Source organism: Eleutherodactylus coqui, chromosome 7, assembly GCF_035609145.1.
Source record: "Eleutherodactylus coqui strain aEleCoq1 chromosome 7, aEleCoq1.hap1, whole genome shotgun sequence".
Classification (NCBI taxonomy): Eukaryota; Metazoa; Chordata; class Amphibia; order Anura; family Eleutherodactylidae; genus Eleutherodactylus; species Eleutherodactylus coqui.
Window position 1 is genome coordinate 227,200,086 of NC_089843.1, and position 23,744 is coordinate 227,223,829.

Below are 23,744 nucleotides of genomic sequence, written 5' to 3' on the forward strand. Positions count from 1 at the left end.
ATATTTTATGTTAAGACGCTTAGAGGAGCTAAGAAGAGCATTTTTCAGAGCCTGGATAGCTCAGTCAGTAGAGCATCAGACTTTTAATCTGAGGGTCCAGGGTTCAAGTCCCTGTTCAGGTGTACTCGCTAAAGCAAGCTGTCAAATGTCTTTATTGAGCACATCTTTGATTTTCCACTGAGTCTTTGCTTCTTTATTGTCGTGTTCTACTGTGCAAAACTGAGGGTATAGAAGCAGCTTGAGAAAATCTTTGTTTTTTGCAGAAACAACCCTTCTATGTCTGTTTAGCAAATTTTGGGTACATTTTTGATTTTCCACCAAAGCTTTGTTTCTTTACCTCCATATTTTATGTTAAGACGCTTAGAGGAGCTAAGAAGAGCATTTTTCAGAGCCTGGATAGCTCAGTCAGTAGAGCATCAGACTTTTAATCTGAGGGTCCAGGGTTCAAGTTCCTGTTCAGGCGTACTTGCTAAAGCAAGCTGTCCAATGTCTTTATTGAACACATCTTTGATTTTCCACTGAGTCTTTGCTTCTGTATTGTCGTGTTCTACTGTGCAAAACCAAGGGTATAGAAGCAGCTTGAGAACATCTTTGCTTATTGCAGAAACAACCCTTCTATGTCTGTTTAGCAAATTTTGGGTACATTTTTGATTTTCCACCAAAGCTTTGTTTCTTTACCTCCATATTTTATGTTAAGACGCTTAGAGGAGCTAAGAAGAGCATTTTTCAGAGCCTGGATAGCTCAGTCGGTAGACCATCAGACTTTTAATCTGAGGGTCCAGGGTTCAAGTCCCTGTTCAGGCGTACTTGCTAAAGCAAGCTGTCAAATGTCTTTATTGAGCACATCTTTGATTTTCCACTGAGTCTTTGCTTCTTTATTGTCGTGTTCTACTGTGCAAAACTGAGGGTATAGAAGCAGCTTGAGAAAATCTTTGTTTTTTGCAGAAACAACCCTTCTATGTCTGTTTAGCAAATTTTGGGTACATTGTTGATTTTCCACCAAAGCTTTGTTTCTTTACCTCCATATTTTATGTTAAGACACTTAGAGGAGCTAAGAAGAGCATTTTTCAGAGCCTGGATAGCTCAGTCGGTAGAGCATCAGACTTTTAATCTGAGGGTCCAGGGTTCAAGTCCCTGTTCAGGCATACTTGCTAAAGCAAGCTGTCAAATGTCTTTATTGAGCACATCTTTGATTTTCCACTGAGTCTTTGCTTCTTTATTGTCGTGTTCTACTGTGCAAAACTGAGGGTATAGAAGCAGCTTGAGAAAATCTTTGTTTTTTGCAGAAACAACTCTTCTATGTCTGTTTAGCTCAGTCGGTATAGCATTTACTAAAGCAAGCTGTCAAATGTCTTTATTGAGCACATCTTTGATTTTCCACTGAGTCTTTGCTTCTTTATTGTCGTGTTCTACTGTGCAAAACTGAGGGTATAGAAGCAGCTTGAGAAAATCTTTGTTTTTTGCAGAAACAACCCTTCTATGTCTGTTTAGCAAATTTTGGGTACATTGTTGATTTTCCACCAAAGCTTTGTTTCTTTACCTCCATATTTTATGTTAAGACACTTAGAGGAGCTAAGAAGAGCATTTTTCAGAGCCTGGATAGCTCAGTCGGTAGAGCATCAGACTTTTAATCTGAGGGTCCAGGGTTCAAGTCCCTGTTCAGGCGTACTTGCTAAAGCAAGCTGTCAAATGTCTTTATTGAGCACCTCTTTGATTTTCCACTGAGTCTTTGCTTCTTTATTGTCGTGTTCTACTGTGCAAAACTGAGGGTATAGAAGCAGCTTGAGAAAATCTTTGTTTTTTGCAGAAACAACTCTTCTATGTCTGTTTAGCTCAGTCGGTATAGCATTTGCTAAAGCAAGCTGTCAAATGTCTTTATTGAGCACATCTTTGATTTTCCACTGAGTCTCTGCATCTTCAGTGCCGTGTTCTACTGTGCAAAACCAAGGGTATAGAAGCAGCTTGAGAACATCTTTGCTTATTGCAGAAACAACCCTTCTATGTCTGTTTAGCAGATTTTGAGCACATTTTTGATTTTCCACCAAAGCTTTGTTTCTTTACCTCCATATTTTATGTTAAGACGCTTAGAGGAGCTAAGAAGAGCATTTTTCAGAGCCTGGATAGCTCAGTCGGTAGAGCATCAGACTTTTAATCTGAGGGTCCAGGGTTCAAGTTCCTGTTCAGGCGTACTTGCTAAAGCAAGCTGTCAAATGTCTTTATTGAGCACATCTTTGATTTTCCACTGAGTCTTTGCTTCTGTATTGTCGTGTTCTACTGTGCAAAACCAAGGGTATAGAAGCAGCTTGAGAACATCTTTGTTTTTTGCAGAAACAACCCTTCTATGTCTGTTTAGCAAATTTTGAGCACATTTTTGATTTTCCACCAAAGCTTTGTTTCTTTACCTCCATATTTTATGTTAAGACGCTTAGAGGAGCTAAGAAGAGCATTTTTCAGAGCCTGGATAGCTCAGTCGGTAGAGCATCAGACTTTTAATCTGAGGGTCCAGGGTTCAAGTCCCTGTTCAGGCGTGCTTGCTAAAGCAAGCTGTCAAATGTCTTTATTGAGCATATCTTTGATTTTCCACTGAGTCTCTGCACTTCAGTGCCGTGCTCTACTGTGCAAAACTGAGGGTATAGAAGCAGCTTGAGAACATCTTTGTTTTTTGCAGAAACAACCCTTCTATGTCTGTTTAGCAGATTTTGAGCACATTTTTGATTTTCCACCAAAGCTTTGTTTCTTTACCTCCATATTTTATGTTAAGATGCTTAGAGGAGCTAAGAAGAGCATTTTTCAGAGCCTGGATAGCTCAGTCGGTAGAGCATCAGACTTTTAATCTGAGGGTCCAGGGTTCAAGTCCCTGTTCAGGCGTACTTGCTAAAGCAAGCTGTCAAATGTCTTTATTGAGCACATCTTTGATTTTCCACTGAGTCTCTGCATCTTCAGTGCCGTGTTCTACTGTGCAAAACCAAGGGTATAGAAGCAGCTTGAGAACATCTTTGCTTATTGCAGAAACAACCCTTCTATGTCTGTTTAGCAAATTTTGAGCACATTTTTGATTTTCCACCAAAGCTTTGTTTCTTTACCTCCATATTTTATGTTAAGACGCTTAGAGGAGCTAAGAAGAGCATTTTTCAGAGCCTGGATAGCTCAGTCAGTAGAGCATCAGACTTTTAATCTGAGGGTCCAGGGTTCAAGTCCCTGTTCAGGTGTACTCGCTAAAGCAAGCTGTCAAATGTCTTTATTGAGCACATCTTTGATTTTCCACTGAGTCTTTGCTTCTTTATTGTCGTGTTCTACTGTGCAAAACTGAGGGTATAGAAGCAGCTTGAGAAAATCTTTGTTTTTTGCAGAAACAACCCTTCTATGTCTGTTTAGCAAATTTTGGGTACATTTTTGATTTTCCACCAAAGCTTTGTTTCTTTACCTCCATATTTTATGTTAAGACGCTTAGAGGAGCTAAGAAGAGCATTTTTCAGAGCCTGGATAGCTCAGTCGGTAGACCATCAGACTTTTAGTCTGAGGGTCCAGGGTTCAAGTCCCTGTTCTGGCGTACTTGCTAAAGCAAGCTGTCAAATGTCTTTATTGAGCACATCTTTGATTTTCCACTGAGTCTTTGCTTCTTTATTGTCGTGTTCTACTGTGCAAAACTGAGGGTATAGAAGCAGCTTGAGAAAATCTTTGTTTTTTGCAGAAACAACCCTTCTATGTCTGTTTAGCAGATTTTGAGCACATTTTTGATTTTCCACCAAAGCTTTGTTTCTTTACCTCCATATTTTATGTTAAGACGCTTAGAGGAGCTAAGAAGAGCATTTTTCAGAGCCTGGATAGCTCAGTCAGTAGAGCATCAGACTTTTAATCTGAGGGTCCAGGGTTCAAGTCCCTGTTCAGGTGTACTCGCTAAAGCAAGCTGTCAAATGTCTTTATTGAGCACATCTTTGATTTTCCACTGAGTCTTTGCTTCTTTATTGTCGTGTTCTACTGTGCAAAACTGAGGGTATAGAAGCAGCTTGAGAAAATCTTTGTTTTTTGCAGAAACAACCCTTCTATGTCTGTTTAGCAAATTTTGGGTACATTTTTGATTTTCCACCAAAGCTTTGTTTCTTTACCTCCATATTTTATGTTAAGACGCTTAGAGGAGCTAAGAAGAGCATTTTTCAGAGCCTGGATAGCTCAGTCAGTAGAGCATCAGACTTTTAATCTGAGGGTCCAGGGTTCAAGTTCCTGTTCAGGCGTACTTGCTAAAGCAAGCTGTCCAATGTCTTTATTGAACACATCTTTGATTTTCCACTGAGTCTTTGCTTCTGTATTGTCGTGTTCTACTGTGCAAAACCAAGGGTATAGAAGCAGCTTGAGAACATCTTTGCTTATTGCAGAAACAACCCTTCTATGTCTGTTTAGCAAATTTTGGGTACATTGTTGATTTTCCACCAAAGCTTTGTTTCTTTACCTCCATATTTTATGTTAAGACGCTTAGAGGAGCTAAGAAGAGCATTTTTCAGAGCCTGGATAGCTCAGTCGGTAGACCATCAGACTTTTAATCTGAGGGTCCAGGGTTCAAGTCCCTGTTCAGGCGTACTTGCTAAAGCAAGCTGTCAAATGTCTTTATTGAGCACATCTTTGATTTTCCACTGAGTCTTTGCTTCTTTATTGTCGTGTTCTACTGTGCAAAACTGAGGATATAGAAGCAGCTTGAGAAAATCTTTGTTTTTTGCAGAAACAACCCTTCTATGTCTGTTTAGCAAATTTTGGGTACATTTTTGATTTTCCACCAAAGCTTTGTTTCTTTACCTCCATATTTTATGTTAAGACGCTTAGAGGAGCTAAGAAGAGCATTTTTCAGAGCCTGGATAGCTCAGTCAGTAGAGCATCAGACTTTTAATCTGAGGGTCCAGGGTTCAAGTTCCTGTTCAGGCGTACTTGCTAAAGCAAGCTGTCCAATGTCTTTATTGAACACATCTTTGATTTTCCACTGAGTCTTTGCTTCTGTATTGTCGTGTTCTACTGTGCAAAACCAAGGGTATAGAAGCAGCTTGAGAACATCTTTGCTTATTGCAGAAACAACCCTTCTATGTCTGTTTAGCAAATTTTGGGTACATTTTTGATTTTCCACCAAAGCTTTGTTTCTTTACCTCCATATTTTATGTTAAGACGCTTAGAGGAGCTAAGAAGAGCATTTTTCAGAGCCTGGATAGCTCAGTCGGTAGACCATCAGACTTTTAGTCTGAGGGTCTAGGGGTTCAAGTCCCTGTTCAGGCGTACTTGCTAAAGCAAGCTGTCAAATGTCTTTATTGAGCACATCTTTGATTTTCCACTGAGTCTTTGCTTCTTTATTGTCGTGTTCTACTGTGCAAAACTGAGGGTATAGAAGCAGCTTGAGAAAATCTTTGTTTTTTGCAGAAACAACCCTTCTATGTCTGTTTAGCAGATTTTGAGCACATTTTTGATTTTCCACCAAAGCTTTGTTTCTTTACCTCCATATTTTATGTTAAGACGCTTAGAGGAGCTAAGAAGAGCATTTTTCAGAGCCTGGATAGCTCAGTCAGTAGAGCATCAGACTTTTAATCTGAGGGTCCAGGGTTCAAGTCCCTGTTCAGGTGTACTCGCTAAAGCAAGCTGTCAAATGTCTTTATTGAGCACATCTTTGATTTTCCACTGAGTCTTTGCTTCTTTATTGTCGTGTTCTACTGTGCAAAACTGAGGGTATAGAAGCAGCTTGAGAAAATCTTTGTTTTTTGCAGAAACAACCCTTCTATGTCTGTTTAGCAAATTTTGGGTACATTTTTGATTTTCCACCAAAGCTTTGTTTCTTTACCTCCATATTTTATGTTAAGACGCTTAGAGGAGCTAAGAAGAGCATTTTTCAGAGCCTGGATAGCTCAGTCAGTAGAGCATCAGACTTTTAATCTGAGGGTCCAGGGTTCAAGTTCCTGTTCAGGCGTACTTGCTAAAGCAAGCTGTCCAATGTCTTTATTGAACACATCTTTGATTTTCCACTGAGTCTTTGCTTCTGTATTGTCGTGTTCTACTGTGCAAAACCAAGGGTATAGAAGCAGCTTGAGAACATCTTTGCTTATTGCAGAAACAACCCTTCTATGTCTGTTTAGCAAATTTTGGGTACATTTTTGATTTTCCACCAAAGCTTTGTTTCTTTACCTCCATATTTTATGTTAAGACGCTTAGAGGAGCTAAGAAGAGCATTTTTCAGAGCCTGGATAGCTCAGTCGGTAGACCATCAGACTTTTAATCTGAGGGTCCAGGGTTCAAGTCCCTGTTCAGGCGTACTTGCTAAAGCAAGCTGTCAAATGTCTTTATTGAGCACATCTTTGATTTTCCACTGAGTCTTTGCTTCTTTATTGTCGTGTTCTACTGTGCAAAACTGAGGGTATAGAAGCAGCTTGAGAAAATCTTTGTTTTTTGCAGAAACAACCCTTCTATGTCTGTTTAGCAAATTTTGGGTACATTGTTGATTTTCCACCAAAGCTTTGTTTCTTTACCTCCATATTTTATGTTAAGACACTTAGAGGAGCTAAGAAGAGCATTTTTCAGAGCCTGGATAGCTCAGTCGGTAGAGCATCAGACTTTTAATCTGAGGGTCCAGGGTTCAAGTCCCTGTTCAGGCATACTTGCTAAAGCAAGCTGTCAAATGTCTTTATTGAGCACATCTTTGATTTTCCACTGAGTCTTTGCTTCTTTATTGTCGTGTTCTACTGTGCAAAACTGAGGGTATAGAAGCAGCTTGAGAAAATCTTTGTTTTTTGCAGAAACAACTCTTCTATGTCTGTTTAGCTCAGTCGGTATAGCATTTACTAAAGCAAGCTGTCAAATGTCTTTATTGAGCACATCTTTGATTTTCCACTGAGTCTTTGCTTCTTTATTGTCGTGTTCTACTGTGCAAAACTGAGGGTATAGAAGCAGCTTGAGAAAATCTTTGTTTTTTGCAGAAACAACCCTTCTATGTCTGTTTAGCAAATTTTGGGTACATTGTTGATTTTCCACCAAAGCTTTGTTTCTTTACCTCCATATTTTATGTTAAGACACTTAGAGGAGCTAAGAAGAGCATTTTTCAGAGCCTGGATAGCTCAGTCGGTAGAGCATCAGACTTTTAATCTGAGGGTCCAGGGTTCAAGTCCCTGTTCAGGCGTACTTGCTAAAGCAAGCTGTCAAATGTCTTTATTGAGCACCTCTTTGATTTTCCACTGAGTCTTTGCTTCTTTATTGTCGTGTTCTACTGTGCAAAACTGAGGGTATAGAAGCAGCTTGAGAAAATCTTTGTTTTTTGCAGAAACAACTCTTCTATGTCTGTTTAGCTCAGTCGGTATAGCATTTGCTAAAGCAAGCTGTCAAATGTCTTTATTGAGCACATCTTTGATTTTCCACTGAGTCTCTGCATCTTCAGTGCCGTGTTCTACTGTGCAAAACCAAGGGTATAGAAGCAGCTTGAGAACATCTTTGCTTATTGCAGAAACAACCCTTCTATGTCTGTTTAGCAGATTTTGAGCACATTTTTGATTTTCCACCAAAGCTTTGTTTCTTTACCTCCATATTTTATGTTAAGACACTTAGAGGAGCTAAGAAGAGCATTTTTCAGAGCCTGGATAGCTCAGTCGGTAGAGCATCAGACTTTTAATCTGAGGATCCAGGGTTCAAGTCCCTATTCAGGCGTACTTGCTAAAGCAAGCTGTCAAATGTCTTTATTGAGCACATCTTTGATTTTCCACTGAGTCTCTGCATCTTCAGTGCCGTGTTCTACTGTGCAAAACCAAGGGTATAGAAGCAACTTGAGAACATCTTTGCTTATTGCAGAAACAACCCTTCTATGTCTGTTTAGCAGATTTTGAGCACATTTTTTATTTTCCACCAAAGCTTTGTTTCTTTACCTCCATATTTTATGTTACGACGCTTAGAGGAGCTAAGAAGAGCATTTTTCAGAGGCTGGATAGCTCAGTCAGTAGAGCATCAGACTTTTAATCTGAGGGTCCAGGGTTCAAGTTCCTGTTCAGGCGTACTAGCTAAAGCAAGTTGTCCAATGTCTTTATTGAACACATCTTTGATTTTCCACTGAGTCTTTGCTTCTTTATTGTCGTGTTCTACTGTGCAAAACTGAGGGTATAGAAGCAGCTTGAGAAAATCTTTGTTTTTTGCAGAAACAACCCTTCTATGTCTGTTTAGCAAATTTTGAGCACATTTTTGATTTTCCACCAAAGCTTTGTTTCTTTACCTCCATATTTTATGTTAAGACGCTTAGAGGAGCTAAGAAGAGCATTTTTCAGAGCCTGGATAGCTCAGTCGGTAGAGCATCAGACTTTTAATCTGAGGGTCCAGGGTTCAAGTCCCTGTTCAGGCGTACTTGTTAAAGCAAGCTGTCAAATGTCTTTATTGAGCACATCTTTGATTTTCCACTGAGTCTTTGCTTCTTTATTGTCGTGTTCTACTGTGCAAAACTGAGGGTATAGAAGCAGCTTGAGAAAATCTTTGTTTTTTGCAGAAACAACTCTTCTATGTCTGTTTAGCTCAGTCGGTATAGCATTTGCTAAAGCAAGCTGTCAAATGTCTTTATTGAGCACATCTTTGATTTTCCACTGAGTCTCTGCATCTTCAGTGCCGTGTTCTACTGTGCAAAACCAAGGGTATAGAAGCAGCTTGAGAACATCTTTGCTTATTGCAGAAACAACCCTTCTATGTCTGTTTAGCAGATTTTGAGCACATTTTTGATTTTCCACCAAAGCTTTGTTTCTTTACCTCCATATTTTATGTTAAGACGCTTAGAGGAGCTAAGAAGAGCATTTTTCAGAGCCTGGATAGCTCAGTCGGTAGAGCATCAGACTTTTAATCTGAGGGTCCAGGGTTCAAGTCCCTGTTCAGGCGTACTTGCTAAAGCAAGCTGTCAAATGTCTTTATTGAGCACATCTTTGATTTTCCACTGAGTCTCTGCATCTTCAGTGCCGTGTTCTACTGTGCAAAACCAAGGGTATAGAAGCAGCTTGAGAACATCTTTGCTTATTGCAGAAACAACCCTTCTATGTCTGTTTAGCAGATTTTGAGCACATTTTTGATTTTCCACCAAAGCTTTGTTTCTTTACCTCCATATTTTATGTTACGACGCTTAGAGGAGCTAAGAAGAGCATTTTTCAGAGGCTGGATAGCTCAGTCAGTAGAGCATCAGACTTTTAATCTGAGGGTCCAGGGTTCAAGTTCCTGTTCAGGCGTACTAGCTAAAGCAAGCTGTCCAATGTCTTTATTGAGCACATCTTTGATTTTCCACTGAGTCTTTGCTTCTGTATTGTCGTGTTCTACTGTGCAAAACCAAGGGTATAGAAGTAGCTTGAGAACATCTTTGCTTATTGCAGAAACAACCCTTCTATGTCTGTTTAGCAGATTTTGAGCACATTTTTGATTTTCCACCAAAGCTTTGTTTCTTTACCTCCATATTTTATGTTAAGATGCTTAGAGGAGCTAAGAAGAGCATTTTTCAGAGCTTGGGTAGCTCAGTCGGTAGAGCATCAGACTTTTAATCTGAGGGTCCAGGGTTCAAGTCCCTGTTCAGGCGTACTTGCTAAAGCAAGCTGTCAAATGTCTTTATTGAGCACATCTTTGATTTTCCACTGAGTCTCTGCATCTTCAGTGCCGTGTTCTACTGTGCAAAACCAAGGGTATAGAAGCAGCTTGAGAACATCTTTGCTTATTGCAGAAACAACCCTTCTATGTCTGTTTAGCAAATTTTGAGCACATTTTTGATTTTCCACCAAAGCTTTGTTTCTTTACCTCCATATTTTATGTTAAGACGCTTAGAGGAGCTAAGAAGAGCATTTTTCAGAGCCTGGATAGCTCAGTCAGTAGAGCATCAGACTTTTAATCTGAGGGTCCAGGGTTCAAGTTCCTGTTCCGGCGTACTTGCTAAAGCAAGCTGTCAAATGTCTTTATTGAACACATCTTTGATTTTCCACTGAGTCTTTGCTTCTGTATTGTCGTGTTCTACTGTGCAAAACCAAGGGTATAGAAGCAGCTTGAGAACATCTTTGCTTATTGCAGAAACAACCCTTCTATGTCTGTTTAGCAGATTTTGAGCACATTTTTGATTTTCCACCAAAGCTTTGTTTCTTTACCTCCATATTTTATGTTAAGACGCTTAGAGGAGCTAAGAAGAGCATTTTTCAGAGCCTGGATAGCTCAGTCGGTAGAGCATCAGACTTTTAATCTGAGGGTCCAGGGTTCAAGTCCCTGTTCAGGTGTACTCGCTAAAGCAAGCTGTCAAATGTCTTTATTGAGCACATCTTTGATTTTCCACTGAGTCTTTGCTTCTTTATTGTCGTGTTCTACTGTGCAAAACTGAGGGTATAGAAGCAGCTTGAGAAAATCTTTGTTTTTTGCAGAAACAACCCTTCTATGTCTGTTTAGCAAATTTTGGGTACATTGTTGATTTTCCACCAAAGCTTTGTTTCTTTACCTCCATATTTTATGTTAAGACGCTTAGAGGAGCTAAGAAGAGCATTTTTCAGAGCCTGGATAGCTCAGTCGGTAGAGCATCAGACTTTTAATCTGAGGGTCCAGGGTTCAAGTCCCTGTTTAGGCGTACTTGCTAAAGCAAGCTGTCAAATGTCTTTATTGAGCACATCTTTGATTTTCCACTGAGTCTTTGCTTCTTTATTGTCGTGTTCTACTGTGCAAAACTGAGGGTATAGAAGCAGCTTGAGAAAATCTTTGTTTTTTGCAGAAACAACTCTTCTATGTCTGTTTAGCTCAGTCGGTATAGCATTTACTAAAGCAAGCTGTCAAATGTCTTTATTGAGCACATCTTTGATTTTCCACTGAGTCTTTGCTTCTTTATTGTCGTGTTCTACTGTGCAAAACTGAGGGTATAGAAGCAGCTTGAGAAAATCTTAGTTTTTTGCAGAAACAACCCTTCTATGTCTGTTTAGCAAATTTTGGGTACATTGTTGATTTTCCACCAAAGCTTTGTTTCTTTACCTCCATATTTTATGTTAAGACGCTTAGAGGAGCTAAGAAGAGCATTTTTCAGAGCCTGGATAGCTCAGTCGGTAGAGCATCAGACTTTTAATCTGAGGGTCCAGGGTTCAAGTCCCTGTTCAGGCGTACTTGCTAAAGCAAGCTGTCAAATGTCTTTATTGAGCACATCTTTGATTTTCCACTGAGTCTTTGCTTCTTTATTGTCGTGTTCTACTGTGCAAAACTGAGGGTATAGAAGCAGCTTGAGAAAATCTTTGTTTTTTGCAGAAACAACTCTTCTATGTCTGTTTAGCTCAGTCGGTGTAGCATTTGCTAAAGCAAGCTGTCAAATGTCTTTATTGAGCACATCTTTGATTTTCCACTGAGTCTCTGCATCTTCAGTGCCGTGTTCTACTGTGCAAAACCAAGGGTATAGAAGCAACTTGAGAACATCTTTGCTTATTGCAGAAACAACCCTTCTATGTCTGTTTAGCAGATTTTGAGCACATTTTTGATTTTCCACCAAAGCTTTGTTTCTTTACCTCCATATTTTATGTTACGACGCTTAGAGGAGCTAAGAAGAGCATTTTTCAGAGGCTGGATAGCTCAGTCAGTAGAGCATCAGACTTTTAATCTGAGGGTCCAGGGTTCAAGTTCCTGTTCAGGCGTACTAGCTAAAGCAAGTTGTCCAATGTCTTTATTGAACACATCTTTGATTTTCCACTGAGTCTTTGCTTCTTTATTGTCGTGTTCTACTGTGCAAAACTGAGGGTATAGAAGCAGCTTGAGAAAATCTTTGTTTTTTGCAGAAACAACCCTTCTATGTCTGTTTAGCAAATTTTGAGCACATTTTTGATTTTCCACCAAAGCTTTGTTTCTTTACCTCCATATTTTATGTTAAGACGCTTAGAGGAGCTAAGAAGAGCATTTTTCAGAGCCTGGATAGCTCAGTCGGTAGAGCATCAGACTTTTAATCTGAGGGTCCAGGGTTCAAGTCCCTGTTCAGGCGTACTTGTTAAAGCAAGCTGTCAAATGTCTTTATTGAGCACATCTTTGATTTTCCACTGAGTCTTTGCTTCTTTATTGTCGTGTTCTACTGTGCAAAACTGAGGGTATAGAAGCAGCTTGAGAAAATCTTTGTTTTTTGCAGAAACAACTCTTCTATGTCTGTTTAGCTCAGTCGGTATAGCATTTGCTAAAGCAAGCTGTCAAATGTCTTTATTGAGCACATCTTTGATTTTCCACTGAGTCTCTGCATCTTCAGTGCCGTGTTCTACTGTGCAAAACCAAGGGTATAGAAGCAGCTTGAGAACATCTTTGCTTATTGCAGAAACAACCCTTCTATGTCTGTTTAGCAGATTTTGAGCACATTTTTGATTTTCCACCAAAGCTTTGTTTCTTTACCTCCATATTTTATGTTAAGACGCTTAGAGGAGCTAAGAAGAGCATTTCTCAGAGCCTGGATAGCTCAGTCGGTAGAGCATCAGACTTTTAATCTGAGGGTCCAGGGTTCAAGTCCCTGTTCAGGCGTACTTGCTAAAGCAAGCTGTCAAATGTCTTTATTGAGCACATCTTTGATTTTCCACTGAGTCTCTGCATCTTCAGTGCCGTGTTCTACTGTGCAAAACCAAGGGTATAGAAGCAGCTTGAGAACATATTTGCTTATTGCAGAAACAACCCTTCTATGTCTGTTTAGCAGATTTTGAGCACATTTTTGATTTTCCACCAAAGCTTTGTTTCTTTACCTCCATATTTTATGTTACGACGCTTAGAGGAGCTAAGAAGAGCATTTTTCAGAGGCTGGATAGCTCAGTCAGTAGAGCATCAGACTTTTAATCTGAGGGTCCAGGGTTCAAGTTCCTGTTCAGGCGTACTAGCTAAAGCAAGCTGTCCAATGTCTTTATTGAACACATCTTTGATTTTCCACTGAGTCTTTGCTTCTTTATTGTCGTGTTCTACTGTGCAAAACTGAGGGTATAGAAGCAGCTTGAGAAAATCTTTGTTTTTTGCAGAAACAACCCTTCTATGTCTGTTTAGCAAATTTTGAGCACATTTTTGATTTTCCACCAAAGCTTTGTTTCTTTACCTCCATATTTTATGTTAAGACGCTTAGAGGAGCTAAGAAGAGCATTTTTCAGAGCCTGGATAGCTCAGTCAGTAGAGCATCAGACTTTTAATCTGAGGGTCCAGGGTTCAAGTCCCCGTTCAGGCGTGCTTGCTAAAGCAAGCTGTCAAATGTCTTTATTGAGCACATCTTTGATTTTCCACTGAGTCTTTGCTTCTGTATTGTCGTGTTCTACTGTGCAAAACCAAGGGTATAGAAGTAGCTTGAGAACATCTTTGCTTATTGCAGAAACAACCCTTCTATGTCTGTTTAGCAGATTTTGAGCACATTTTTGATTTTCCACCAAAGCTTTGTTTCTTTACCTCCATATTTTATGTTAAGACGCTTAGAGGAGCTAAGAAGAGCATTTTTCAGAGCCTGGATAGCTCAGTCGGTAGAGCATCAGACTTTTAATCTGAGGGTCCAGGGTTCAAGTCCCTGTTCAGGTGTACTCGCTAAAGCAAGCTGTCAAATGTCTTTATTGAGCACATCTTTGATTTTCCACTGAGTCTTTGCTTCTTTATTGTCGTGTTCTACTGTGCAAAACTGAGGGTATAGAAGCAGCTTGAGAAAATCTTTGTTTTTTGCAGAAACAACCCTTCTATGTCTGTTTAGCAAATTTTGGGTACATTGTTGATTTTCCACCAAAGCTTTGTTTCTTTACCTCCATATTTTATGTTAAGACGCTTAGAGGAGCTAAGAAGAGCATTTTTCAGAGCCTGGATAGCTCAGTCAGTAGAGCATCAGACTTTTAATCTGAGGGTCCAGGGTTCAAGTCCCTGTTCAGGCGTACTTGCTAAAGCAAGCTGTCAAATGTCTTTATTGAGCACATCTTTGATTTTCCACTGAGTCTTTGCTTCTTTATTGTCGTGTTCTACTGTGCAAAACTGAGGGTATAGAAGCAGCTTGAGAAAATCTTTGTTTTTTGCAGAAACAACTCTTCTATGTCTGTTTAGCTCAGTCGGTATAGCATTTACTAAAGCAAGCTGTCAAATGTCTTTATTGAGCACATCTTTGATTTTCCACTGAGTCTTTGCTTCTTTATTGTCGTGTTCTACTGTGCAAATCTGAGGGTATAGAAGCAGCTTGAGAAAATCTTTGTTTTTTGCAGAAACAACCCTTCTATGTCTGTTTAGCAAATTTTGGGTACATTGTTGATTTTCCACCAAAGCTTTGTTTCTTTACCTCCATATTTTATGTTAAGACGCTTAGAGGAGCTAAGAAGAGCATTTTTCAGAGGCTGGATAGCTCAGTCAGTAGAGCATCAGACTTTTAATCTGAGGGTCCAGGGTTCAAGTTCCTGTTCAGGCGTACTAGCTAAAGCAAGTTGTCCAATGTCTTTATTGAACACATCTTTGATTTTCCACTGAGTCTTTGCTTCTTTATTGTCGTGTTCTACTGTGCAAAACTGAGGGTATAGAAGCAGCTTGAGAAAATCTTTGTTTTTTGCAGAAACAACCCTTCTATGTCTGTTTAGCAAATTTTGAGCACATTTTTGATTTTCCACCAAAGCTTTGTTTCTTTACCTCCATATTTTATGTTAAGACGCTTAGAGGAGCTAAGAAGAGCATTTTTCAGAGCCTGGATAGCTCAGTCGGTAGAGCATCAGACTTTTAATCTGAGGGTCCAGGGTTCAAGTCCCTGTTCAGGCGTACTTGTTAAAGCAAGCTGTCAAATGTCTTTATTGAGCACATCTTTGATTTTCCACTGAGTCTTTGCTTCTTTATTGTCGTGTTCTACTGTGCAAAACTGAGGGTATAGAAGCAGCTTGAGAAAATCTTTGTTTTTTGCAGAAACAACTCTTCTATGTCTGTTTAGCTCAGTCGGTATAGCATTTGCTAAAGCAAGCTGTCAAATGTCTTTATTGAGCACATCTTTGATTTTCCACTGAGTCTCTGCATCTTCAGTGCCGTGTTCTACTGTGCAAAACCAAGGGTATAGAAGCAGCTTGAGAACATCTTTGCTAATTGCAGAAACAACCCTTCTATGTCTGTTTAGCAGATTTTGAGCACATTTTTGATTTTCCACCAAAGCTTTGTTTCTTTACCTCCATATTTTATGTTAAGACGCTTAGAGGAGCTAAGAAGAGCATTTTTCAGAGCCTGGATAGCTCAGTCGGTAGAGCATCAGACTTTTAATCTGAGGGTCCAGGGTTCAAGTCCCTGTTCAGGCGTACTTGCTAAAGCAAGCTGTCAAATGTCTTTATTGAGCACATCTTTGATTTTCCACTGAGTCTCTGCATCTTCAGTGCCGTGTTCTACTGTGCAAAACCAAGGGTATAGAAGCAGCTTGAGAACATCTTTGCTTATTGCAGAAACAACCCTTCTATGTCTGTTTAGCAGATTTTGAGCACATTTTTGATTTTCCACCAAAGCTTTGTTTCTTTACCTCCATATTTTATGTTAAGACGCTTAGAGGAGCTAAGAAGAGCATTTTTCAGAGCCTGGATAGCTCAGTCGGTAGAGCATCAGACTTTTAATCTGAGGGTCCAGGGTTCAAGTCCCTGTTCAGGTGTACTTGCTAAAGCAAGCTGTCAAATGTCTTTATTGAGCACATCTTTGATTTTCCACTGAGTCTCTGCATCTTCAGTGCCGTGTTCTACTGTGCAAAACCAAGGGTATAGAAGCAGCTTGAGAACATCTTTGCTTATTGCAGAAACAACCCTTCTATGTCTGTTTAGCAGATTTTGAGCACATTTTTGATTTTCCACCAAAGCTTTGTTTCTTTACCTCCATATTTTATGTTACGACGCTTAGAGGAGCTAAGAAGAGCATTTTTCAGAGGCTGGATAGCTCAGTCAGTAGAGCATCAGACTTTTAATCTGAGGGTCCAGGGTTCAAGTTCCTGTTCAGGCGTACTAGCTAAAGCAAGCTGTCCAATGTCTTTATTGAACACATCTTTGATTTTCCACTGAGTCTTTGCTTCTTTATTGTCGTGTTCTACTGTGCAAAACTGAGGGTATAGAAGCAGCTTGAGAAAATCTTTGTTTTTTGCAGAAACAACCCTTCTATGTCTGTTTAGCAAATTTTGGGTTCATTGTTGATTTTCCACCAAAGCTTTGTTTCTTTACCTCCATATTTTATGTTAAGACGCTTAGAGGAGCTAAGAAGAGCATTTTTCAGAGCCTGGATAGCTCAGTCGGTAGAGCATCAGACTTTTAATCTGAGGGTCCAGGGTTCAAGTCCCTGTTCAGGTGTACTCGCTAAAGCAAGCTGTCAAATGTCTTTATTGAGCACATCTTTGATTTTCCACTGAGTCTTTGCTTCTTTATTGTCGTGTTCTACTGTGCAAAACTGAGGGTATAGAAGCAGCTTGAGAAAATCTTTGTTTTTTGCAGAAACAACCCTTCTATGTCTGTTTAGCAAATTTTGGGTACATTGTTGATTTTCCACCAAAGCTTTGTTTCTTTACCTCCATATTTTATGTTAAGACGCTTAGAGGAGCTAAGAAGAGCATTTTTCAGAGCCTGGATAGCTCAGTCAGTAGAGCATCAGACTTTTAATCTGAGGGTCCAGGGTTCAAGTCCCTGTTCAGGCGTACTTGCTAAAGCAAGCTGTCAAATGTCTTTATTGAGCACATCTTTGATTTTCCACTGAGTCTTTGCTTCTTTATTGTCGTGTTCTACTGTGCAAAACTGAGGGTATAGAAGCAGCTTGAGAAAATCTTTGTTTTTTGCAGAAACAACTCTTCTATGTCTGTTTAGCTCAGTCGGTATAGCATTTACTAAAGCAAGCTGTCAAATGTCTTTATTGAGCACATCTTTGATTTTCCACTGAGTCTTTGCTTCTTTATTGTCGTGTTCTACTGTGCAAATCTGAGGGTATAGAAGCAGCTTGAGAAAATCTTTGTTTTTTGCAGAAACAACCCTTCTATGTCTGTTTAGCAAATTTTGGGTACATTGTTGATTTTCCACCAAAGCTTTGTTTCTTTACCTCCATATTTTATGTTAAGACGCTTAGAGGAGCTAAGAAGAGCATTTTTCAGAGGCTGGATAGCTCAGTCAGTAGAGCATCAGACTTTTAATCTGAGGGTCCAGGGTTCAAGTTCCTGTTCAGGCGTACTAGCTAAAGCAAGTTGTCCAATGTCTTTATTGAACACATCTTTGATTTTCCACTGAGTCTTTGCTTCTTTATTGTCGTGTTCTACTGTGCAAAACTGAGGGTATAGAAGCAGCTTGAGAAAATCTTTGTTTTTTGCAGAAACAACCCTTCTATGTCTGTTTAGCAAATTTTGAGCACATTTTTGATTTTCCACCAAAGCTTTGTTTCTTTACCTCCATATTTTATGTTAAGACGCTTAGAGGAGCTAAGAAGAGCATTTTTCAGAGCCTGGATAGCTCAGTCGGTAGAGCATCAGACTTTTAATCTGAGGGTCCAGGGTTCAAGTCCCTGTTCAGGCGTACTTGTTAAAGCAAGCTGTCAAATGTCTTTATTGAGCACATCTTTGATTTTCCACTGAGTCTTTGCTTCTTTATTGTCGTGTTCTACTGTGCAAAACTGAGGGTATAGAAGCAGCTTGAGAAAATCTTTGTTTTTTGCAGAAACAACTCTTCTATGTCTGTTTAGCTCAGTCGGTATAGCATTTGCTAAAGCAAGCTGTCAAATGTCTTTATTGAGCACATCTTTGATTTTCCACTGAGTCTCTGCATCTTCAGTGCCGTGTTCTACTGTGCAAAACCAAGGGTATAGAAGCAGCTTGAGAACATCTTTGCTAATTGCAGAAACAACCCTTCTATGTCTGTTTAGCAGATTTTGAGCACATTTTTGATTTTCCACCAAAGCTTTGTTTCTTTACCTCCATATTTTATGTTAAGACGCTTAGAGGAGCTAAGAAGAGCATTTTTCAGAGCCTGGATAGCTCAGTCGGTAGAGCATCAGACTTTTAATCTGAGGGTCCAGGGTTCAAGTCCCTGTTCAGGCGTACTTGCTAAAGCAAGCTGTCAAATGTCTTTATTGAGCACATCTTTGATTTTCCACTGAGTCTCTGCATCTTCAGTGCCGTGTTCTACTGTGCAAAACCAAGGGTATAGAAGCAGCTTGAGAACATCTTTGCTTATTGCAGAAACAACCCTTCTATGTCTGTTTAGCAGATTTTGAGCACATTTTTGATTTTCCACCAAAGCTTTGTTTCTTTACCTCCATATTTTATGTTAAGACGCTTAGAGGAGCTAAGAAGAGCATTTTTCAGAGCCTGGATAGCTCAGTCGGTAGAGCATCAGACTTTTAATCTGAGGGTCCAGGGTTCAAGTCCCTGTTCAGGTGTACTTGCTAAAGCAAGCTGTCAAATGTCTTTATTGAGCACATCTTTGATTTTCCACTGAGTCTCTGCATCTTCAGTGCCGTGTTCTACTGTGCAAAACCAAGGGTATAGAAGCAGCTTGAGAACATCTTTGCTTATTGCAGAAACAACCCTTCTATGTCTGTTTAGCAGATTTTGAGCACATTTTTGATTTTCCACCAAAGCTTTGTTTCTTTACCTCCATATTTTATGTTACGACGCTTAGAGGAGCTAAGAAGAGCATTTTTCAGAGGCTGGATAGCTCAGTCAGTAGAGCATCAGACTTTTAATCTGAGGGTCCAGGGTTCAAGTTCCTGTTCAGGCGTACTAGCTAAAGCAAGCTGTCCAATGTCTTTATTGAACACATCTTTGATTTTCCACTGAGTCTTTGCTTCTTTATTGTCGTGTTCTACTGTGCAAAACTGAGGGTATAGAAGCAGCTTGAGAAAATCTTTGTTTTTTGCAGAAACAACCCTTCTATGTCTGTTTAGCAAATTTTGGGTTCATTGTTGATTTTCCACCAAAGCTTTGTTTCTTTACCTCCATATTTTATGTTAAGACGCTTAGAGGAGCTAAGAAGAGCATTTTTCAGAGCCTGGATAGCTCAGTCGGTAGAGCATCAGATTTTTTAATCTGAGGGTCCAGGGTTCAAGTCCCTGTTCAGGCGTACTTGCTAAAGCAAGCTGTCAAATGTCTTTATTGAGCACATCTTTGATTTTCCACTGAGTCTCTGCATCTTCAGTGCCGTGTTCTACTGTGCAAAACCAAGGGTATAGAAGCAGCTTGAGAACATCTTTGCTTATTGCAGAAACAACCCTTCTATGTCTGTTTAGCAGATTTTGAGCACATTTTTGATTTTCCACCAAAGCTTTGTTTCTTTACCTCCATATTTTATGTTACGACGCTTAGAGGAGCTAAGAAGAGCATTTTTCAGAGCCTGGATAGCTCAGTCAGTAGAGCATCAGACTTTTAATCTGAGGGTCCAGGGTTCAAGTCCCCGTTCAGGCGTGCTTGCTAAAGCAAGCTGTCAAATGTCTTTATTGAGCACATCTTTGATTTTCCACTGAGTCTTTGCTTCTGTATTGTCGTGTTCTACTGTGCAAAACCAAGGGTATAGAAGTAGCTTGAGAACATCTTTGCTTATTGCAGAAACAACCCTTCTATGTCTGTTTAGCAGATTTTGAGCACATTTTTGATTTTCCACCAAAGCTTTGTTTCTTTACCTCCATATTTTATGTTAAGACGCTTAGAGGAGCTAAGAAGAGCATTTTTCAGAGCCTGGATAGCTCAGTCGGTAGAGCATCAGACTTTTAATCTGAGGGTCCAGGGTTCAAGTCCCTGTTCAGGTGTACTCGCTAAAGCAAGCTGTCAAATGTCTTTATTGAGCACATCTTTGATTTTCCACTGAGTCTTTGCTTCTTTATTGTCGTGTTCTACTGTGCAAAACTGAGGGTATAGAAGCAGCTTGAGAAAATCTTTGTTTTTTGCAGAAACAACCCTTCTATGTCTGTTTAGCAAATTTTGGGTACATTGTTGATTTTCCACCAAAGCTTTGTTTCTTTACCTCCATATTTTATGTTAAGACGCTTAGAGGAGCTAAGAAGAGCATTTTTCAGAGCCTGGATAGCTCAGTCAGTAGAGCATCAGACTTTTAATCTGAGGGTCCAGGGTTCAAGTCCCTGTTCAGGCGTACTTGCTAAAGCAAGCTGTCAAATGTCTTTATTGAGCACATCTTTGATTTTCCACTGAGTCTTTGCTTCTTTATTGTCGTGTTCTACTGTGCAAAACTGAGGGTATAGAAGCAGCTTGAGAAAATCTTTGTTTTTTGCAGAAACAACTCTTCTATGTCTGTTTAGCTCAGTCGGTATAGCATTTACTAAAGCAAGCTGTCAAATGTCTTTATTGAGCACATCTTTGATTTTCCACTGAGTCTTTGCTTCTTTATTGTCGTGTTCTACTGTGCAAATCTGAGGGTATAGAAGCAGCTTGAGAAAATCTTTGTTTTTTGCAGAAACAACCCTTCTATGTCTGTTTAGCAAATTTTGGGTACATTGTTGATTTTCCACCAAAGCTTTGTTTCTTTACCTCCATATTTTATGTTAAGACGCTTAGAGGAGCTAAGAAGAGCATTTTTCAGAGGCTGGATAGCTCAGTCAGTAGAGCATCAGACTTTTAATCTGAGGGTCCAGGGTTCAAGTTCCTGTTCAGGCGTACTAGCTAAAGCAAGTTGTCCAATGTCTTTATTGAACACATCTTTGATTTTCCACTGAGTCTTTGCTTCTTTATTGTCGTGTTCTACTGTGCAAAACTGAGGGTATAGAAGCAGCTTGAGAAAATCTTTGTTTTTTGCAGAAACAACCCTTCTATGTCTGTTTAGCAAATTTTGAGCACATTTTTGATTTTCCACCAAAGCTTTGTTTCTTTACCTCCATATTTTATGTTAAGACGCTTAGAGGAGCTAAGAAGAGCATTTTTCAGAGCCTGGATAGCTCAGTCGGTAGAGCATCAGACTTTTAATCTGAGGGTCCAGGGTTCAAGTCCCTGTTCAGGCGTACTTGTTAAAGCAAGCTGTCAAATGTCTTTATTGAGCACATCTTTGATTTTCCACTGAGTCTTTGCTTCTTTATTGTCGTGTTCTACTGTGCAAAACTGAGGGTATAGAAGCAGCTTGAGAAAATCTTTGTTTTTTGCAGAAACAACTCTTCTATGTCTGTTTAGCTCAGTCGGTATAGCATTTGCTAAAGCAAGCTGTCAAATGTCTTTATTGAGCACATCTTTGATTTTCCACTGAGTCTCTGCATCTTCAGTGCCGTGTTCTACTGTGCAAAACCAAGGGTATAGAAGCAGCTTGAGAACATCTTTGCTTATTGCAGAAACAACCCTTCTATGTCTGTTTAGCAGATTTTGAGCACATTTTTGATTTTCCACCAAAGCTTTGTTTCTTTACCTCCATATTTTATGTTAAGACGCTTAGAGGAGCTAAGAAGAGCATTTTTCAGAGCCTGGATAGCTCAGTCGGTAGAGCATCAGACTTTTAATCTGAGGGTCCAGGGTTCAAGTCCCTGTTCAGGCGTACTTGCTAAAGCAAGCTGTCAAATGTCTTTATTGAGCACATCTTTGATTTTCCACTGAGTCTCTGCATCTTCAGTGCCGTGTTCTACTGTGCAAAACCAAGGGTATAGAAGCAGCTTGAGAACATCTTTGCTTATTGCAGAAACAACCCTTCTATGTCTGTTTAGCAGATTTTGAGCACATTTTTGATTTTCCACCAAAGCTTTGTTTCTTTACCTCCATATTTTATGTTAAGACGCTTAGAGGAGCTAAGAAGAGCATTTTTCAGAGCCTGGATAGCTCAGTCGGTAGAGCATCAGACTTTTAATCTGAGGGTCCAGGGTTCAAGTCCCTGTTCAGGCGTACTTGCTAAAGCAAGCTGTCAAATGTCTTTATTGAGCACATCTTTGATTTTCCACTGAGTCTCTGCATCTTCAGTGCCGTGTTCTACTGTGCAAAACCAAGGGTATAGAAGCAGCTTGAGAACATCTTTGCTTATTGCAGAAACAACCCTTCTATGTCTGTTTAGCAGATTTTGAGCACATTTTTGATTTTCCACCAAAGCTTTGTTTCTTTACCTCCATATTTTATGTTACGACGCTTAGAGGAGCTAAGAAGAGCATTTTTCAGAGGCTGGATAGCTCAGTCAGTAGAGCATCAGACTTTTAATCTGAGGGTCCAGGGTTCAAGTTCCTGTTCAGGCGTACTAGCTAAAGCAAGCTGTCCAATGTCTTTATTGAACACATCTTTGATTTTCCACTGAGTCTTTGCTTCTTTATTGTCGTGTTCTACTGTGCAAAACTGAGGGTATAGAAGCAGCTTGAGAAAATCTTTGTTTTTTGCAGAAACAACCCTTCTATGTCTGTTTAGCAAATTTTGGGTTCATTGTTGATTTTCCACCAAAGCTTTGTTTCTTTACCTCCATATTTTATGTTAAGACGCTTAGAGGAGCTAAGAAGAGCATTTTTCAGAGCCTGGATAGCTCAGTCGGTAGAGCATCAGACTTTTAATCTGAGGGTCCAGGGCTCAAGTCCCTGTTCAGGTGTACTTGCTAAAGCAAGCTGTCAAATGTCTTTATTGAGCACATCTTTGATTTTCCACTGAGTCTCTGCATCTTCAGTGCCGTGTTCTACTGTGCAAAACCAAGGGTATAGAAGCAGCTTGAGAACATCTTTGCTTATTGCAGAAACAACCCTTCTATGTCTTTTTAGCAAATTTTGAGCACATTTTTGATTTTCCACCAAAGCTTTGTTTCTTTACCTCTATATTTTATGTTAAGACGCTTAGAGGAGCTAAGAAGAACATTTTTCAGAGCCTGGATAGCTCAGTCGGTAGAGCATCAGACTTTTAATCTGAGGGTCCAGGGTTCAAGTTCCTGTTCAGGCGTACTTGCTAAAGCAAGCTGTCAAATGTCTTTATTGAGCAAATCTTTGATTTTCCACTGAGTCTTTGCTTCTTTATTGTCGTGTTCTACTGTGCAAAACTGACGGTATAGTAGCAGCTTGAGAACATCTTTGTTTTTTGCAGAAACAACCCTTCTATGTCTGTTTAGCAAATTTTGGGTACATTGTTGATTTTCCACCAAAGCTTTGTTTCTTTACCTCCATATTTTATGTTACGACGCTTAGAGGAGCTAAGAAGAGCATTTTTCAGAGGCTGGATAGCTCAGTCAGTAGAGCATCAGACTTTTAATCTGAGGGTCCAGGGTTCAAGTTCCTGTTCAGGCGTACTAGCTAAAGCAAGCTGTCCAATGTCTTTATTGAACACATCTTTGATTTTCCACTGAGTCTTTGCTTCTTTATTGTCGTGTTCTACTGTGCAAAACTGAGGGTATAGAAGCAGCTTGAGAAAATCTTTGTTTTTTGCAGAAACAACCCTTCTATGTCTGTTTAGCAAATTTTGGGTACATTGTTGATTTTCCACCAAAGCTTTATTTCTTTACCTCCATATTTTATGTTACGACGCTTAGAGGAGCTAAGAAGAGCATTTTTTAGAGGCTGGATAGCTCAGTCAGTAGAGCATCAGACTTTTAATCTGAGGGTCCAGGGTTCAAGTTCCTGTTCAGGCGTACTAGCTAAAGCAAGCTGTCCAATGTCTTTATTGAACACATCTTTGATTTTCCACTGAGTCTTTGCTTCTTTATTGTCGTGTTCTACTGTGCAAAACTGAGGGTATAGAAGCAGCTTGAGAAAATCTTTGTTTTTTGCAGAAACAACTCTTCTATGTCTGTTTAGCTCAGTCGGTATAGCATTTGCTAAAGCAAGCTGTCAAATGTCTTTATTGAGCACATCTTTGATTTTCCACTGAGTCTCTGCATCTTCAGTGCCGTGTTCTACTGTGCAAAACCAAGGGTATAGAAGCAGCTTGA

The 23,744-nt window shown here is 39.7% G+C and overlaps 18 non-coding genes across 18 annotated transcripts; all 18 read left to right on the forward strand.

Moving 5' to 3' along the window:
- Nucleotides 1–1,072: 1,072 nt before the first annotated feature.
- On the forward strand, nt 1,073–1,145 carry TRNAK-UUU (transfer RNA lysine (anticodon UUU)). Its single transcript has one exon. It is a non-coding gene; the product is annotated as a tRNA-Lys (tRNA).
- A 448-nt stretch (nt 1,146–1,593) lies between these two features.
- On the forward strand, nt 1,594–1,666 carry TRNAK-UUU (transfer RNA lysine (anticodon UUU)). Its single transcript has one exon. It is a non-coding gene; the product is annotated as a tRNA-Lys (tRNA).
- Nucleotides 1,667–2,455: 789 nt separating this feature from the next.
- On the forward strand, nt 2,456–2,528 carry TRNAK-UUU (transfer RNA lysine (anticodon UUU)). The gene has a single exon. It is a non-coding gene; the product is annotated as a tRNA-Lys (tRNA).
- Nucleotides 2,529–2,795: 267 nt separating this feature from the next.
- TRNAK-UUU (transfer RNA lysine (anticodon UUU)) lies at nt 2,796–2,868 on the forward strand. The gene has a single exon. It is a non-coding gene; the product is annotated as a tRNA-Lys (tRNA).
- A 3,679-nt stretch (nt 2,869–6,547) lies between these two features.
- On the forward strand, nt 6,548–6,620 carry TRNAK-UUU (transfer RNA lysine (anticodon UUU)). The gene has a single exon. It is a non-coding gene; the product is annotated as a tRNA-Lys (tRNA).
- A 448-nt stretch (nt 6,621–7,068) lies between these two features.
- TRNAK-UUU (transfer RNA lysine (anticodon UUU)) lies at nt 7,069–7,141 on the forward strand. The gene has a single exon. It is a non-coding gene; the product is annotated as a tRNA-Lys (tRNA).
- A 1,130-nt stretch (nt 7,142–8,271) lies between these two features.
- TRNAK-UUU (transfer RNA lysine (anticodon UUU)) lies at nt 8,272–8,344 on the forward strand. The gene has a single exon. It is a non-coding gene; the product is annotated as a tRNA-Lys (tRNA).
- Nucleotides 8,345–8,792: 448 nt separating this feature from the next.
- TRNAK-UUU (transfer RNA lysine (anticodon UUU)) lies at nt 8,793–8,865 on the forward strand. The gene has a single exon. It is a non-coding gene; the product is annotated as a tRNA-Lys (tRNA).
- Nucleotides 8,866–11,018: 2,153 nt separating this feature from the next.
- TRNAK-UUU (transfer RNA lysine (anticodon UUU)) lies at nt 11,019–11,091 on the forward strand. The gene has a single exon. It is a non-coding gene; the product is annotated as a tRNA-Lys (tRNA).
- Nucleotides 11,092–11,880: 789 nt separating this feature from the next.
- Nucleotides 11,881–11,953, forward strand: TRNAK-UUU (transfer RNA lysine (anticodon UUU)). Its single transcript has one exon. It is a non-coding gene; the product is annotated as a tRNA-Lys (tRNA).
- A 448-nt stretch (nt 11,954–12,401) lies between these two features.
- On the forward strand, nt 12,402–12,474 carry TRNAK-UUU (transfer RNA lysine (anticodon UUU)). Its single transcript has one exon. It is a non-coding gene; the product is annotated as a tRNA-Lys (tRNA).
- Nucleotides 12,475–14,627: 2,153 nt separating this feature from the next.
- On the forward strand, nt 14,628–14,700 carry TRNAK-UUU (transfer RNA lysine (anticodon UUU)). Its single transcript has one exon. It is a non-coding gene; the product is annotated as a tRNA-Lys (tRNA).
- A 448-nt stretch (nt 14,701–15,148) lies between these two features.
- Nucleotides 15,149–15,221, forward strand: TRNAK-UUU (transfer RNA lysine (anticodon UUU)). The gene has a single exon. It is a non-coding gene; the product is annotated as a tRNA-Lys (tRNA).
- A 2,153-nt stretch (nt 15,222–17,374) lies between these two features.
- On the forward strand, nt 17,375–17,447 carry TRNAK-UUU (transfer RNA lysine (anticodon UUU)). Its single transcript has one exon. It is a non-coding gene; the product is annotated as a tRNA-Lys (tRNA).
- A 448-nt stretch (nt 17,448–17,895) lies between these two features.
- On the forward strand, nt 17,896–17,968 carry TRNAK-UUU (transfer RNA lysine (anticodon UUU)). The gene has a single exon. It is a non-coding gene; the product is annotated as a tRNA-Lys (tRNA).
- Nucleotides 17,969–20,804: 2,836 nt separating this feature from the next.
- Nucleotides 20,805–20,877, forward strand: TRNAK-UUU (transfer RNA lysine (anticodon UUU)). Its single transcript has one exon. It is a non-coding gene; the product is annotated as a tRNA-Lys (tRNA).
- Nucleotides 20,878–21,325: 448 nt separating this feature from the next.
- Nucleotides 21,326–21,398, forward strand: TRNAK-UUU (transfer RNA lysine (anticodon UUU)). Its single transcript has one exon. It is a non-coding gene; the product is annotated as a tRNA-Lys (tRNA).
- Nucleotides 21,399–21,666: 268 nt separating this feature from the next.
- TRNAK-UUU (transfer RNA lysine (anticodon UUU)) lies at nt 21,667–21,739 on the forward strand. Its single transcript has one exon. It is a non-coding gene; the product is annotated as a tRNA-Lys (tRNA).
- The last annotated feature ends 2,005 nt before the right edge of the window (nt 21,740–23,744 follow it).